This window comes from Canis lupus, chromosome 5 (genome assembly GCF_011100685.1).
Source record: "Canis lupus familiaris isolate Mischka breed German Shepherd chromosome 5, alternate assembly UU_Cfam_GSD_1.0, whole genome shotgun sequence".
NCBI classification, from domain to species: Eukaryota; Metazoa; Chordata; class Mammalia; order Carnivora; family Canidae; genus Canis; species Canis lupus.
This window is the reverse complement of record NC_049226.1, coordinates 88,447,752-88,465,053: the sequence shown is the minus strand read 5'-3', so window position 1 is coordinate 88,465,053 and position 17,302 is coordinate 88,447,752. Positions and strand designations below refer to the sequence as shown.

The 17,302-nt window shown below is 39.9% G+C and overlaps 1 long non-coding RNA gene across 3 annotated transcripts; it reads left to right on the top strand.

Moving 5' to 3' along the window:
- Positions 1-925: 925 nt before the first annotated feature.
- LOC111096065 lies at positions 926-16,776 on the top strand. Of its 3 annotated transcripts, none has more exons than XR_005360245.1 (9): positions 926-983; positions 2,971-3,089; positions 3,581-3,762; positions 4,708-4,784; positions 4,878-5,444; positions 13,014-13,273; positions 14,301-14,463; positions 14,592-14,733; positions 16,288-16,776. It is a non-coding gene; the product is annotated as an uncharacterized LOC111096065 (long non-coding RNA). The 3 variants fall into 3 exon arrangements; XR_005360243.1 differs by having other exon boundaries at positions 946-1,031; XR_005360244.1 differs by lacking the exon at positions 16,288-16,776 and adding an exon at positions 15,421-15,569 and having other exon boundaries at positions 946-1,031.
- The last annotated feature ends 526 nt before the right edge of the window (positions 16,777-17,302 follow it).

Below are 17,302 nucleotides of genomic sequence, written 5' to 3'. Positions count from 1 at the left end.
AGAGTCAGTAATTCATTGGTTGCATACAACACCCAGCGCTCATATCACATGCCTTCCTTAATGCCCATCGCCCAGTTACCCCATCCCCCACCTTTTTAAAAATATATATATTTATTGAGGGGAGTCCTCAAGCAGACTCCCGTTGAGTAGGAGTCTAGTCATGGGGCTCCATCTCACCACCCTGAGATCACGGCCTGAGCCCAAGCCAAGAGTCAGAAGCTTAACGACTGCACCAACCCAGGCTCCCCTCTTTTGGCCCATCTTCTAATAACCTAGAGCATTAACTAAAAGCAGTACTTACTGTGTAGCTCTTATGCTCTAAGCTTCGACTGTATCAGGGGTACTGTATATATATATTATCTCACTAATCCACATAACAGCCACCGGAAGTAAGCATGAAAATCCCTACCGTAAGGATGAAGACACAGCAACCACAACTCTGAGACAAGTGTGGAACAAGAAGGGGATTGTATTTCAGTCCAGATGCACATGTTTTTCCCCACCCGTCAGTTCCTTACCCATGCCAAGTTCAGACCACACTGATTGAAACTGGTACCATGAATGGTAGTTATGTTCTTGGCTACATTACCTTATTTTATAGCTGAAATCATGGGGAATCTGTTTGAAATCTACATGGGCTCCATCATCTCCATCTGATCGGGGAACTCAAAACTCTGAGGCTCTCCTGGCTCATGTGAGGACAGGGCGACCAGAGGAGGGGCTGCAGAGGTGTCCATGCTGGAGAGCACTCTGCCTTCCCGGAGAGACAGGTGGAAGGGCTTGCACCAGCAGCCCTGGGGTGGGCCCGGGAGGGCCAGGAGGACTAGGGCTGTGAGCGTGCCGGTCTTCTGTGACAGAGCATCCTCAACCCAACAGAGTCATGGGTGAGCAGGGTCAGCAGGTGATGTCATAATCTCCTAGAAGGCGGGGTGTTCAGAAGTTAGAAACAGACTCTTGTGTAGCTGTGCATGCCTTTGTATGAGGTACTCTGACATCTTAATTTGAATGAAAAATACCATTACTTTTTTCCGGTATGCTTTTGATTGTTCTGGTTGTTTGTTTCGTTCTGAAAAACTGCTACTTTTTCTGCCTGGCAACTCCTCTTAGTCTTCCTTGACCCCCCTCACAATCCTCCCTTTTTCGTTTTGTACATTGCTCTGTTGATGGGTTTATCACATCACATTAAATGTTTTTATTCGGTGGATTCATCTGCTGGTGTCTCCGGACTCTAAAGCTGTTTGAGGGCAGGGTCGTCGCCTGATTAATCTCTCTGTTCCCTGGATCAATCCCTGTAGGTCTAGAGCCAATACTCTTTGATTTGAATTGAATTAAACAAATGGTAAACGAATATTTGCAATTTTACCACGTGAATACAAAATGGGGTTAATTAGTTGAAGATTCTAGAGAAAGATTTGATGAGAAATCAAGTGCTGTTTCCCTTCCCTCTGATTTCCTGGTTTGTGATGAAGGATGTAAAGCTGTCGGGGTTTTATGAATCTTGCCACTAGCCAGAAAACCTTTCAAATATGATTCAATTTCATGCAGACAGAGACTCAGAGCAACTTGGCAGTTAACAGCTAATGGCTTTTAAGGGTTTAAGTCAGCCCTAAACATTATTCCAATGAGTTTTTGTGGTTTAATTACCTTAAAACATTAAGTAGTCAAAGAGTCCATCAATATAGAGACATTTAGAGATATCAAATGTGCACTGCTCACAAACACCGCCTTGAAGGTGTCTAATACAGAATCTTATTTTGCCCAAAAATGCATGTAAAAATAGTTTAAGTTTACCTATTTGAGCCTAATGATGTGTGCTGTCATTACGCTAGGAGAAATGTGAATTCAAAGTGATTCTCTAAACAGCAAGGAAGAGCTTCACATCGCAAGGGACGGAGCCAGGTCTTCCCCACCCTGTTCTTACCCAGGTCCTGTTAACTTTAAGCAGTATGTATACTTAGTGGCTATGATCCCAGGCTTTGGATTTCACCAGTTCTGGGTTCAAATTTCACGCCTGCAACTTGTAGGGAAGTAACAGGACAACAAGCCTCAGGGAGCATAATAACAATAAGTATTCAGCTAAATTTTTATGAGGTTGTCATGAGACGACGCACGTAGAGCTAATCATAGTAACCGTTAATATGCGCTAAACATCCTTTTATTTTGAAAGAACTATTCTCATGGCTTATGGAAGAGAGAAAAAAATGAGTTTGAAGGGTCAGTATCCAACTTTAAGGCTGTAAAAAAGGGCCTAATATCTTCATTGTGGTTTTCCTTATTTGGCATTTAATTAAAGAAACCAAAGGTTGTCACTTATTTTATGCACGATTCCAGGTATTTTCTTCTGCAAAACTCATTTTTATCCTTGGACTCACAATAACTTCATTACTCTTTTCAAGTCAAATCACATCCCAATCTCGACAATTCAAATTGGCCTAAGATCCCGCACTAACCAAATGTTAATATTTATGAGTAATGCATTTTGGGTTCAGAGATAGGGAGAGAAACCTTCTGGGAGGCAGAAATGAGTTATTGGCCTGCTATAGAATGTGTCACTTGGAAAGAGCTGCATTGAGGGAGAGATGATTCAAATGCACAATTTCAAGGGGGCAATGCAATCTAGTTTACTAATCTCTCATTGTACTAAGGTGAGGCTATTGTGAACACTACTGCTCATTAGCATCTCCATCCCACAGAATAATCCACATAACGGGTGCCAGTTTTATTCTCATTATTAAGCAATTCCCATATTTGCATTTTTTTCATTAAGCCATCATTTAAAAAATTACGAGTAGCCCAGGGTAAAGGCAGATCATTTGAACCATGTAATCATGAGCATCCTATGTCAGACCATGGCGGTTTATTTTTAAATTTGAAAGTCTCTAAGTAATTCACGTGCACATCTCATGATCTCCGGGGTCACAGGTCTCTCTTCATTTCTTCGTCTTTCACATTCCGTTTTGCTCCCACAAGGCCAGCTGATCTCTCTCCTATGATGGGCCTGTGTGGAGCCTGCACCTGAAATCTGTTGCTCAGTTCTGATCTCACGAACCGCAAAAGGTTTTGCCTGGCCGCCTGGGTGGCTCCGACAGGTGGGTATCTGCCTTCAGTTCAGGTCATGATCCCCGGGTCCTGGGATCGAGCCCCATGTGGGGCTCCTTGCTCAGGGGGGAGTGTGCTTCTTCCTCTCCCTTTGCCCCTCGCCCCCTGCTTGTGTGCTCTCTCTCTCAAATAACTGAATAAAATCTTTAAAACATGTTTTTGCCTATTATATGCTTAGAAGAAATGGTAGATTTTTTTTTTTTTTTTTTTTTTAACATTAGGGAGATAACACAGAAGTTGGGACAGGCTAATGGAAAGCTACAACTTAACATCAGTGACTTGAAGCTGGGCAAACCCAGTCTCCGAAAATCAGCATATAACACCTCCCCGCTCCGCCCCAGGAAGGGAAACTTCCAAGTGTTAGCTCAGAGATTTCAATTAGATTACAACAGGGGATCTGAACTGACGCTCAGCGGTGGGAAAGAGTAGCTTAACAAAGGAAAGAAGACGATGTATAAGCTTTTCTACTTCTTTACTTCAGGCCTCCTTAGCTTGAATCTGGTATTAGTCCCATCAGCCAACGCCCTGGTACAAGAAAAATGATAATCCTAAACACCAACAGCTTCAGTTCCCAGTATCTGGCTGCATCTAGATGGTCCTCTGAGCGTTGGGGGAGAGGAAGCTGCATGTGAGAGACACAAGACGGGTGTGAGGACCGAGGACGTAGGTCACATGAAATGCACGTGTAAATTATATTGTGAATATAGATCTAAGGTGCCATTCGATTAACAGAATAATGGTTCACTGTGAATCACCAACGTATTTATTAGCTTTTAATTGCCCTAATAATCATGATAGTAGAAAGTACTAGGATAATTATAAATTTGTCTGTATTGTGCTGCGGTTGGATAGGGATGGGTTTGGAATCGGCCAGACCCAATTAACCCCGTGGTCTCGTTCTGAGAGCTGCACGGCATTGGACAGTCAATGTACTTTATCTCATTTCCAGGTTTAAGAGTCAGAGATGATGTATCTAAAGCACGTAGCATGGTGCCTGGCACACAGATACTCAGCATCCCAGTCCTTACCCTAAGACATTTCCATCATACAAAGAGAGAGTGAGTTTCTTTAGAAATAAAACCGAGTTGGTACCCCTCCAAAGGGGCTCGAGGCAAGGGGGCGGTGAAGCCCAGAGAGTACATAGATGGACCCGGGTCTCCATCCTGGCTGGTTAAGTGAGGTCTGGCAGGGGCTGTGATGAGACCCGAGACAGACCTTGGCTTTCAGGGCTGTTTTAGTCACTGTTTCACAGGGTAGCCCAGGAGGACATTTCCACTCAGAGGCACCTTGTTTCACGCAAGCTCACCATTAAACTCCCTTAAAAGCTGATACTCCCTGCCAGCATCACTAGCTTCTGCCAGAAGAGGGTTAGAAATCAAATTTCCCCATCGGTTGTATCAGAGAAGAAGCTATTGAACAATTCCTTAAGTCCCTGGCCAAATTTGTCCTTGAAGGGACTCGAGGTTTTTATAGGTAAGTTGCGGAATCTCTCTAAGTATCAGTTCCCTCATTAGTAATAAATAGGGTGCTGACAATGAAACCTGATACACAGGGATGCTGTGTGCCATTTGGTTCTATCCCCGCTCGGGTGGGGGTGTTTGTTTGTAGGGAAGATGCCTCAGCTGCTCCAGCCCCCGGTAGCAGGATCTCACCCGTGACAGGGTAAAACTGAAATGATAGCCAAGGTACGACCGTTTTTCTCATCTTGCTTCCACTTTCACTATGTTCTGGATCATGGTCCCCAAGTAAAATCAAACTCTCTCCCCTCCCCCTAATAGGCCAGTGCCTTCAAACTGCTGTCACATTAGGTGTTGTTAATAACCACACCTCCAAACTCCCGGAGAAGACGTTAAATGGTTCCATCCAAAACCACCATCACCATCATCGTCATTTGTCGAACATTCTCTATATGGCAGTTGCTGAGTTCTGAATGTTTGTGTTTCCCCCCAAAGTCTCATATGTTGAAATTTTAATCCAATTAAAATTTCACCGTCACCCAAGGTGACGGTATTTGGAGATGAGGCCTTTGGGAAGTGATTAAATTATGAAGGTGGAGCCCTCCTGTCTGGGATTTGCGCTCTTATTAGGGAGATCCCACAGAGATTCCTACCGCTTCGACCATGTGAGGACCCAATGAGAAGTAGGCAATCCGTCATCCAGGAGAGGGCCTTCATCAGAACCTGATAATGCTGGTGGCTCCATCTCAATCTTCAGCCTCCAAAACTATGAGGAATACATCTCTGCTGTTTATGAGCTTTGTTTCAGCAGCCCAAGCAGAATCAGACAGCCTCATTGAGCTGTGGTACGGTCATTGTCTCATTGGATCCCCAAAACTACTTTACAAGGTAAGGGTTATTATTATTCCCATTTTATAGATGGGGAAGATAAGGCTGATTTTGGTGAATAATAGGCCCCAAGTTTTAGAGAGCTCGTCGAGGCTGGAGTCGGAGCCATGTTTTCTGGTTGTGATGCCCATTTACATCTCTTCAGATGTTACTCACATCTAAGGTTGAGCAACTAAAAATAAGTGACTTAAAATCACGAGGGTATTTTCGTACCACGTAACTTGGTCATTGGTCAGCCATCACTTCAGTGTGACAATGATGAGGTTATTTGTTCATTTTTTTTTTAACATAAAATGTCTTTATCTTTGAGAAAATATCCTATTCTTATTAGAACCAGCATTGTAGCAAGTGTCAACATATCTGCTCATAAGTATCTGTAGATAATATGTTCCTGGATTGTTTTAATTTATAGCAGGGCGGGAAGAGTATTATGCACATCAGTCTTATAAATCATGTGACATAAATAACAGCTGCATTTAGTGCCAAAGCAATTATTTTCTTCTGAAGTAATCATTCATTTTTTAGTGGGAACTGGAAATTTGCATGCAGCATTGTCTCCCTACATCATTTGGGTGAGGCTCCTTTACTCAATTGTCTGGATGTTTAATACTTGACAATTAGTTTTTATTTGAGAATTGTCAAGATCTACTAACACTTTTTTTTTTTTATTTTTGCCTGGGTAAGGAACAAGACTGTGTTTATGGTAACGGTGATACCAGCACCTGTTTTGCTGTCAGCCTTGGCGGGATGATGCAGAACCGGTGTAAGGAATCTGTAGTGCCTGGTGCTGTGCTCTGCTCTCTCATGTGTTAACTCGTTGTCAAATAATTTGGAAAAAAAACTACTATATGCTGGGTCTGGTACTGTATCCTGGGTACACAATGGTGAATACAACAGAAACCCATAGACCTAAACACCAATTTCAAGAATGTTTTTGTCCAGGGTAAGAGGCAGACAACAAAAATGAGAAAAACTATGGATTTCAATAAGTTCCATTAAAAAGTAGAGATTGTGAAAGAGAATTGCTTAATGAACAGGGACTGTGAGGACTTAATTTTTATCAGGGCTCTGAAGACTACTTCTGCTACTTCTACTAAGAGCCATCTTGGCCAGGAGAGGGCAAGGGAGTGTTCCAGGAAGAGAGAAGAGAACGTGTTATTCTCTAGAGCTGGAAACAACTGGATGTTTCGAGGGACTGAGGGAAGGCCTGTATAGATTGGACGTAGTGAGCAAAGATGAGCTGTAGCTCAGGGTGAGGTCACAGAAATTGATGGAAAACAATGACATTTCACAAAGTTAAGAAGTGTTCTCTGGGCTACTAAGCTAATTAATGGTCGTTTGAACCCAGGTTTCTATGACTTCAAATCCCAGCTTATGCTCTGTGGGTCCCTAGAGTTGAACCATTCAATACAATGATGACAATTAGTAATAATAATCATAATCACAGTAGCTAACTGGATTTGGTGCTTCTATGTCAAGCATTCTTCTTTTTTTAGGATTTTATTTATTTATTCATGAGAGACACACAGAGAGAGCAAGCACTCTTCTAATCACTTTTTATGCACTAAAGAACTTAATCCTCGTGTGAAACCTATGTGGTATTTCATTCTTTGTGTGAAACTTAACCTACTCCCCGTGATGCGTGTGTGTAGAGGTTACACAACTCGTCGGTATCACACAGCTAGGAAAGGAGGGACTTGAATTTGAATCAAGGGTTCTATGACACTTTAGAGATTGGACTTGCAGTCCTCATCTTAACAACAGATTACAATATTATTATTATCATTATTATTATTATTATTATTATTATTCTATTTACCAAAGCCCTGTGAGACTAGCAGTTTCTTTTACTTGAACTGTTTGAGAGAAAGTTGTTGCCACAACCCCTGAAAACCTTAGCAAAAATATCTACAACCTAGACACTCTCTTGCCTTACCACGATGGAGCCATCAATATCAGAAAAATAAAATTGATACCTATTTTCTAATTCAAGACTTCATCAGAACTGTTCAAGTTTAACTTATTGCTCCAATAATGTTTTTTTTTAGCAAAGGGATCCAGTCCAGGATCATATGTTGCGTTTAGTCGTATCGCAAGGTCATGTTTGCTTTGTCTCCTTCATCTCCAGAATTCCTCATTCTTGGCATGACTTTCATGACCTTGTCACTTTTGAAGATAATAGGTCAATTGTTTTACATAATCTCTCTCAACTTGGGCTTATCTATATTTCCTTATGATTAGATTCGTATTATACAAAGCTTTGGGCAGGAATGTGATGGAAATATTGTTGTATTCTTGTCATTGACTCCTGTCAGGTGATCTACAGATGCATTATGTCCCAATTTTGAAGATAGTAATGTTGATCACTTGATCAAAGTGGTGTCTCTGAGTCTCTTCATGCTGTTTGTGCTCCAACAGCCTGGGTGGGCTTCAGCTGCCACTCACAAGACCCCGGCACAAACTCCTCCCTTACCTATTTGAGCTTTGACTTCCTGTGCCTGGCCACTCATTCCCCCCATGGTTGTGTCCTAATCATCTCCAAATGGGTATCACTTGCACCCGTGCAGGTTCTGATCCTCCTAAACTTACACAATCCCATTTAATGGCTGTTGGACAGAATTATAGAGTAAGGAAGAAGAAAGGAAGGGAGGAAGGAAAGAAGGCTATATGATAACTTCTAATTAAAAATAAAAGACAGAGAAACCAGCTCCTTTCATTTAATAAAAGTGCTCAAAGTGACGCTAGCTGAAATAACGTTGAACACATTGTTCTTTCTCATTACACGTCACAGAAATTATTGCCCATGTCCAAAGAACAACCAAACAAAAAAAGTATTGTTCCTCTGAATTTACTTCTTTCAACAAAACACAATTAGGATACACTCCACATAGAGTCCAATAGCCATTATTTGCAAGAGGTCCAACATTCTACATGCACTGATACATGTATTATATACACGTATTATACATATCATGGATTTTAGGGTGCTATGATCCCTTAGTCCGCCTTGCTCTATCTGCTGTTCAGCTTTTTAATCACTGGTCTCAGGAACTTAGGTGTTTTTCTAGTGGGAAGATGCTGGGTCATTAATCATTATGTATCTAGGTTCTTCTTTCAACTCCATTCTGGACAATATAAATGTGAAACTGGAGAATGCAATTCTGCTTTTCCTCACTTTTAGGCCATGATACTCTTCACATCTGCCTCGAAGCTCCCTATCCATAAAGGCAACAGCATAGTAATTTTGAGAACACGTTTTGGGGTCAAGTCCGAGATCTACTACTTGCAACTTGACTTTGACCACATGACTTATTTACATGAGCTTCAGAATCTTTACCTCTAAAATAAGCACTATTTGTGATATTGTAAGGACCAGGTGCAGTATTTTAGGTAAAACAAACAAACAAACAAAAAAATGTTTTTGTATGGGAGAAGAAAGTGGTGCAATATTATCAACCCTGGACCAAGATTATGAATTCTTAAACCGCTTAACAAAAAAATACCAAGTTTGCTCCCCAAAATGAAACAAAACGAAACAAAATAAAACAAAACAAAACCAATTTGGCTCATGGATTAGAAAACATAGGCTTAAATGTATCGAATGGTTTTTCATACCTGACAGCTACGCTCCTTTGCAATTCGTTAATTTCTCTCTCATAACAAAATTTGTGTTTTATTTATGAATCATGGATGTCATGCCCACTGGGCTGCAATCTTAAGGGCAGCAATCAGGTTTTGTTGCTATATCCTCAGCACTTAGCAAAGTTACTTGTAACATAAAAGATGCTTGATGTATATGAGTACTGAAAGATGGAGGGTAGTAGAATTGTGGAAATTTTAGATGAATGGATTTAAGGATAAAAGAATAAATTCATGAAAAGATAAGTGGACAAGAGAATAAATAATTATAACAAAGTGTGGATAAAAAATTTGGTATTTATCAAACATCCATTATGTGCCGAACAACCAAGTGGCTATTTTACTTATATATCATCAATACCTCATTAGGTTATTGTGTCATAGAAGAGGAAAGCAAAACTTAAGAAAATTAAAAACAAAACACCAAAAGCATAGTTCATGCTTTTGACTTTACCAAAAGAACTCTAAAAGAAAATAGTTATTTCTGTTTCAATACGACATGTAATAGACTCTATCTATTTAACATGACAGAAATATTTGCTATTTATCCAGGAGATTGGATTGCACAATTATTAAGAAAACCGAGCATAGTCTAAGTTGTTAAGGCAGATAAACTGCACAATCCATTAGAGAAAAATAAAACAAAAGATTTGGTGAGCATTTCTAAATATAAACAAGCCTATGGTTTTCTCTGCAGGAGACACAATTTTATTTATTTTCTATTTCTGGATTCGATCCAGTAGTGTCAGAGATGAAGAATTAAACCTATACAATATCTTTGAAGGATAACTCTGAGAGATTATGTGGGCAAAGAATTTATAGGCTCGTACAGATCACCACTACAACATTATTTATAGTTTCTTGGTAAAAGCTCGTGTCTGTGAATGGGAAGATGGTAACTAAAATGTGAGGAAATGGAGCTTACAATAGAAGTGTGGTTAAAGGAATCCTGAAATGGGAAGCACGTGTCTAGTGGCCATTTATAGAGTAAATGTGGAATAAGAATACTTCCCAGAATCTATATCTGAATCTGAATCTAGAATGTAGCTCTAAGTACTTGGGAGGAAAAGTCAAAGAGGTCTGTTGCCTGCCCTCCAGTGTCTCCTGGTCTGTAGGGGTGACGATATTGGGGGAATATATAGTTTCAGAGATCTGATAAATGTTTGTGTCGCAGAGTGAAAGAAGCACTGAGAATATGGGCTGAAGGAGTTTGTGATGTTCTCTAAAATAGGTGGTTTTTTTTTTTTTTTTTTTTTTTGTTCATGAAACATGAGCAGAGCTCTGCCAAATGGACAAGGTGAGGCTCATAATTTCTCAGCCTACAAGGTGAAACCACAGCAAGATGGACAAATACACACTTGGGACTTGAAATGACTCCTTATGACTTTATTTATTTTTTCCCCTTTTTTTTCCCTTATGACTTTAAAGGCTGCATATGGCTCTGATGTCCACATAGAAAGGTTTGTTGTGGAGTGTGGCAGCTGAGGCTGAGAACCTGTGGCCAGGCCATGAACCAAAGAGGAAAGTGCATGGAAGCACATGTTTATCTTTATTTGCTGTCATTTTGGGGCCCCTTCAAATTACATATATAAAATTATATATGTTAGTATAGTATATATATAAAATATATAATAATATATATAATTATACACAAAAGAAAACAATTTCTTTTATGAGAGAAAAGTTAACAAAGTGCTTTCATATACTAAGGAGCGTAGCTGTCAGGTATGATAAGCATTTGAGACATTCAAGTCTGTGCTTTCTAGTTTGTTAGTTATTTTATTATACACTTTATTATTGTTAGTTATAAAATTTATTATATAATTAATTATTATATAATGTATAACTGTTAGTTATTTTTATTATATAATTTATTATATATTAAATATACTATATATTTAGATATAATTTCCAAATATATACACATCTATTCACATATGTACTCAATGCATATATACATATGTTTGTATATATGTATTTTTAAAGATTTATTTATTGTATTTATTTTTTATTTATTTTTAAATATTTTATTTATTTATTCATGAGAGACACAGAGAGAGAGAGAGGCAGAGACATAGGCAGAGGGAGAAGCAAAGAGATTTATTTATTTTAAAGACAAAGAGCATGTGTGAGCAGGGGAGGGGCGGAGGGAGAGGGAGAGAGAGAGAATCTCAAGCAGACACCCTGCTGAGTGTGCAGGCCAACATGGGGCTGTGATCATGACCTGAGCTGAAATCAAGAGTCGGACACTCAACCAACTGAGCCATGTAGGCGCCCTTATATATTTTCTTTTTTTTCTATATATTTTCAAAGTATAAGTTGTGAGCTACGGTTTTATCAATTAGTACAAAGGATAGATCATTTTTTAAAGAAATTTTTATTTACTTAAGTGATCTTTGCATCCAAAGTAGGATTCGAACTCACAACCCTGGGATCAAGAGTTGCACTGAGCCAGCCGGTTGCCCCGCATAAGAAGAATCTTGATCCTCCTTTCATTTTGCAATTTTTGTTCTTTTCTCTTATAGGAATAGTCACATTTTGAGTGATCATATTCCTTCTTGTTTCATTTTGTGTAGTATGCAAAACTTGAATGAATGATGAAAAGATCTTCTTGTGCCCTTCCTTATTATTTTGAGTCCTGATGAGGCATGATCCTACTCGGATTAGGAAAATCACAACATCTCAGTAAATGGCCTGATAAGGAGTGCGGTCAGTATCCACTTTCGCCACCTCCATGTCATGCCAGGCTTCTTGAAACCAGTTGTGTTCTGCTCCCTAATTAGTCCCCAAAAAGAGTCTTTTCTAAGGACTTTAAGGTACCATTTAGCTTTTGTGTGGGGTGTACCATGAGAATGTACTTTTTGGACCATAATTTCCCAACTTACATCATTATTCCTAGAAATGGGACTGCTGAGTCCTATTCCTACACACGGGACTCTGTCAGTGATTTCTGAAATGCCAATTGATATCTGAATTTTTTTGAAAGGTCCAAAATAAACAAATCAATAAAAATAGCATTGGATAGCAAAATATATGAATTGTCCTAATCCCTTTACTTATTATTGGATGAGAATGGGTATATCAAGCAACGCTTGATTCACCAAAATGCTGGCTCCGTCGCAATTACCGTTCCTCTTCTCTATGAGACTGCATTTCGTGTCACTCATATTTTGTATTTGAAAGGTATCTTTAGTTTTCCTAAGCAAGTTATTGGTTTTTTTTTTTTTTAATAAGATAATGCAGTTTGGTTTTTTTGAAAAGCGAAGACTCTAGACTCTCCGTTCCCTTTCTTCTGAAAGGCAATCATTTGTTGGAAACAGTAAGCCAAGAACAAAAGAATCCTAGTGGCATGATGAAAGCTTGGAGAATATTCTCAGAAACGTTCCCCAAATAAGATCTTTAGGAGCCGGTAAATTAAACTCCTGATACAGTGTCTCATTGGCCCTAACACACAGGGCCATCTGATTATTCCTCCTCATAAATGGCCAAATTAATCTCAATCCCTTTAAAAGGTATTATTCCTGTAGCACTCAAGAGCATGTGGTTAGTTTACTGTCACTCATGAAAAGTTCTGTTTCTCTGGTAGTAACTGATAAAGACGGGGATTTCTCAAAGTCAATCACTCAAAATAAAGAACTTAAATCCATTTTAGCATACCTCTGGGAAGCAGATCTGCATTAACCTAGTCTAGGACTTCTCTGGCAATAATAGGGTTTAAGGGAGTGCACAGCCACTGGTGATTTCTGCAAGTGATACAATGAGGGGACAGAGACAATGAGGCGAACATAAAATGGGACCTGGGATTAAGGGATCTCCCACTCAGCCATGTGTAGAGTGTTGAAAATTAATGTGGTATTGTTTAGCAAGCAGCTGTCAAGTTATTGTAATTTGCAATTTTTTTTTTCTTCTTCTTCTTCTCCTTCACTGAAGACATATTAGAAATGGCTTCATTTCTGAGAGGGATGACAAAGTTAATCCTATTTTGAGTTCCATTTGAAGAAAATGACACTTAAAGCTTGTTTTGCATTTATCAAATGAGCCAGTGAGTTCAACATTTACTGAATGCCTTCGAATGGAAGACACCGTGTTAGATACCAGGGTTATAAAGATGAGCGGAGAACAGTCACTTCTGTCAAGATATTTAATGTCTGGTGGGAGTTACAGAGTAGAATTTGTGGTTTTCTGAATCTGTAAGTATATGAGTAGAGGTAAGCAAAGGGTGGGAGGGGATGCATAGGTGGACCTCATGGGTTGCCTGAAAGTCTACAGCCGGTGGCGTGAGGACAAGCCCAGAGGAGGCAGAGTGGTGCCCAGGCAGGGTCTTGGGTGGGGCATGGCTCTTCTGAGGTCTTTAACCTATCCGGAGATAATCTGTGCTCACAGAAGTAGCCGGTTGCCTTAGGATTATATAATAATGCATGTGAGAGACACTGCAATTACATGCACGTGGCCAGAGTGCCGTGTTTTATCCTCCAGCGTCTAGCAGCGTCTGGTATCTTGTGTGCACAAAGTAAAGGCTTGAATAAATGAATCAAAGAATGACAGCAATTCAGTCATTCCTGAACAAAAAAAGCTTTTGAGAACAGTCGTAGCGGCCCAACATGCACGTCCAAAAGAAACAAAAGCACAAGGCTATCAGCGTGATACGAAATAGAAGTTCAGAAGCTAGGACAAGAACAGACGCTTGAGGACTTGGGGGTCGAGGGTGGGAAAGAGAAGTTGCTTGGGACATGGGCTACGGTAAGTGAAGGGATGCTTAGGGATAAGTCGTAAGAGGTGGTGGGTTTTGAGGGTGCAGGGCAGTTGGTGGGTTTCACAGTACGGAAGGGAAGTTGTTCAGATGAGCTGCAGAAATAACTAACTAACTAAACAATTTAATAGTTAACAAAAAGGACCTTCATCCCTTCGCATCCACTTTATGCCAAGGCACACCAGATGACGATTGCTTTAGATTTCTCTGAGCCCTTCCCAACATTGCTCTGCTGATAAAAACCTCCCAGTCATAAGGACTGCCCTGCACCCAAATAGAAATGCCATAAAGTTTATTTTGATAAATTGTACTCATCCCGTATCTGAGAGGTCTGCTACGGATGGAGCATATATCAGATGAGTACCTGGGTTCCCACTTGCGGGGGACTTCCTACCTGCCAGTTGGTCAGAAGCTCATCAGCCACTGCAGTCTTATTTTGATCCATTGCATCTTATTTTTTTCTGCAGCCGCAGGACTTGGCATCCAGACAGAAGTGTCATCACTTGGTAATGGATATACTTGAATCAGCCAAGCCACCCATTTAGCAGCAGGATATTTGACAGTCTTCCTGATTAAAGAAAAGAAGGTGCTTTACAAAAAAAGTTCCTCTCATTTTCATGTGTTTTCAAGGTTGGACTTCTGTTTTCTTATTTATTTATTTATTTATTTATTTATTTATTTATTTATTTATTATTTATTTATTTTTGGACTTTTGTTTTCTATCTGGCAGCTGTTTGTTTCTAATTTTCCCGGTTTAGGTGAACCAACTGTAGGGGAAATAAGGAGAACACAAAGATGTCATTCTGAGGCAGAAGGGCAATAACCGGGATTACAAACTCAGATCTACCACTTTTCAGATGACGAGGTTAATCAGCCAACTCTTTTGGGCTTCAGCTTTCGGTAAAATCCATCATTCACCTATACATTCATTCATTCAACAGGTATATACCGAAAACCTAGCACGCAGCCATCTGGGTGCTAAGAATACAATGGTGAGAAAACAATCCACAATTGTCAATGGATTGTAAGGGATGAAAACTCTCCCTTTCTTCCCTTCTAAGTCTTTTGACTGCTCTAATAAGTAAATTGGCCTAAGACAGACTAACAGGAGAGAAACAAATTTAATTCTGTATATATGGGAGCTCATAAAAATATGGAACTCAAAGAAGAGTGACCAGTGCAGGCAGCTTTAATACCTTTAGACAAAGAAACGATATGCTTGTGAAGAAGTGAGAAGACGGAAAGGTTTGGGCTGGGGGTGGCCAATTAGTGAAGCAGAAACAAGGTTTATTTATATGGCCTTCTTGTTCCTTAAATTCCCTGCTTTGGAGATGAGGGATTCCGGGACAGGGAGGGTACGTTTCCCATGGGAGATTTATTTTTGCTTTCTAGGGTTCAAAGGAGGATCAGAGTGTGTTTCTTGCATTGGCTGTTTCTTAAGTAACCCTAAGTCAAAATAATCAGTATGCCCGAATGGCCTATTTGGGGCTGGCGTATCCTCCCCCTCAGGATCCTGAAGCTTAATATGCATCATGTTGACTTGAAAGGTTCCCATACATATACCGGGGACTTTTTAAATCTGTTCAGAAAGATGCCCGTGCAAAACGACACTTGAATTGAGATCTAAAATCTGAGGATACGTTAACCAGGAGAAAAGGAGCAGAAAAGAGTTTTCAAGGCAGAGGAAACAGTACTTGCAAAAGCCCTGTGGTTGGGACTGGCTGTGGAAGTCTGAGGAAAGGCCAGTGCGAATCTAACACCCGAGCAGAGAAACGATGGGGCTTTATCAGGGCTCCTCCATCTTTCCTGTGCACATAAAATACATCTGGGGGTTTTCTTTTTTTCTTTTCTTTTCTTTTCTTTTCTTTTCTTTTCTTTTCTTTTTTGTTTTGTTGTTTTTTGTTCGTGTCTTTGGGGGCTTTGCTTTGGTTTTGGGTGGGGGTTGGGGGATTTTAGGGTTTTTTTTTTTCGGGGGAGGTTTGGTGATTGAGTATCGGGATGTGAGTTCTTCTTTTCTGTGCGGTTGTTCTGTGTATTCTTTGGTCTTTTGTTCTTTTTTTGACTTTGGTTGTTTTTTGTCTTTTCCTTTTTTTTTTGATTTGCTTTTCTTTTTGGTTTTTTCTGTTTTTCTTTCTTTTCTTTTTTTCTTTTTCTTTCTTTTCTTTCTTTTCTTTTTTTTCTTTTCTTTCTTTCTTTTCTTTTTTTTTCTTTTCTTCTTTTTTCTTTTCTTTCTTCTTTTCTTTTCTTTTCTTTTCTTTGCTTTTTTCTTTCTTTTCTTTTCTTTTTCTTTTATTTATTTTTTTGGGGGTTTCTTTTCTTTTTTGCTTTTTGTTTTTTTTTGTTTGTTTTGTTTTTTTGTTTTGTTTTTGTTTTTTTGGATTTTCTTTTTTTAATTTTTTTAATTTTTTAATTTTTATTTTTTATTTTATTTTTTTTATTTTCTTTTAAATGCAGGTTCTGGTTTGGCAGGTTTGAGGTGGAGCCTGAGAACAGCAGCTCCTCCAGAGGGCCCTCCGAGCCGGTGGTGTTCCTGGTCCAAAGACCACCCTCTGCATAACAAGTGCTGGATGGAGAGTGATTTCCCCCGGGACCAACCAGGGGATTGGGTTCTTTTAGAAGTACCCAGAAAAGGCGGGGATGGGATGTTGGGCCTGCCACAGCTGCAGCCTTGCCTTCTCCTACTCTTGCTCTTTCCTCCTCCCCCCTGCCCTGTTTTAGCTTCCACCTAGCAGAGACAGAGAGGGGAGCATTTGCCCCACTACAGAGAGCCTTCCCACCCAGGGCTCTGCAGCGAGGGTCCTCTGACTGCAGTTTCACAGTGACGGTTTGACCAATCTCTGTCGCGGGGGCAAGTTACTGACCCATCTTAGGTCCTACGTGCACCCTGGCCAGGTGTAGCCTGATTTACCTCCATGTGCAGTTATCAAGATATCAACACTGAATAAAGAGCAATTGTGAGCTTATCAGTGAGTCGGTCGATGTCTCCTAATAATATCAAAACAATAGATGAAATTTAAAGCTGTAGTTCAGGATTTATTAGGGCTTAGGCAAGAAACAGAAAGAGATGTCATTTTACCCTCTAATAATTCTATTTATTTATGCACTAACACGAGTAAGCAATCGTTATTTAGGAAAGAAACCAAGAAAATGACAAATTAAATACTACTACTAGCAACCTCTCAAGATGTATGTTGGAACTAAATGAGCAGAATTCTATTTTGAGTTGCTCTAATTCTATAGACAATTCCTGTGGATGTTCAGAATAGAGTCAGTAAAGGTCAACAACATTACATGTGATCCAGGACCTTATCACAAGCTCCTCCAGCATGTGGAGAATTATTATGAGACCAGGGGCTCTTTCTTCTCCTAACGGCAGGTCCCTGTCAATAGAGAGACAACGGCGGTTGAAATGGAAGAACCCAACGTAAGAATGCTATGTCTAGGTCACTGGGATATGGTTATTGAAACA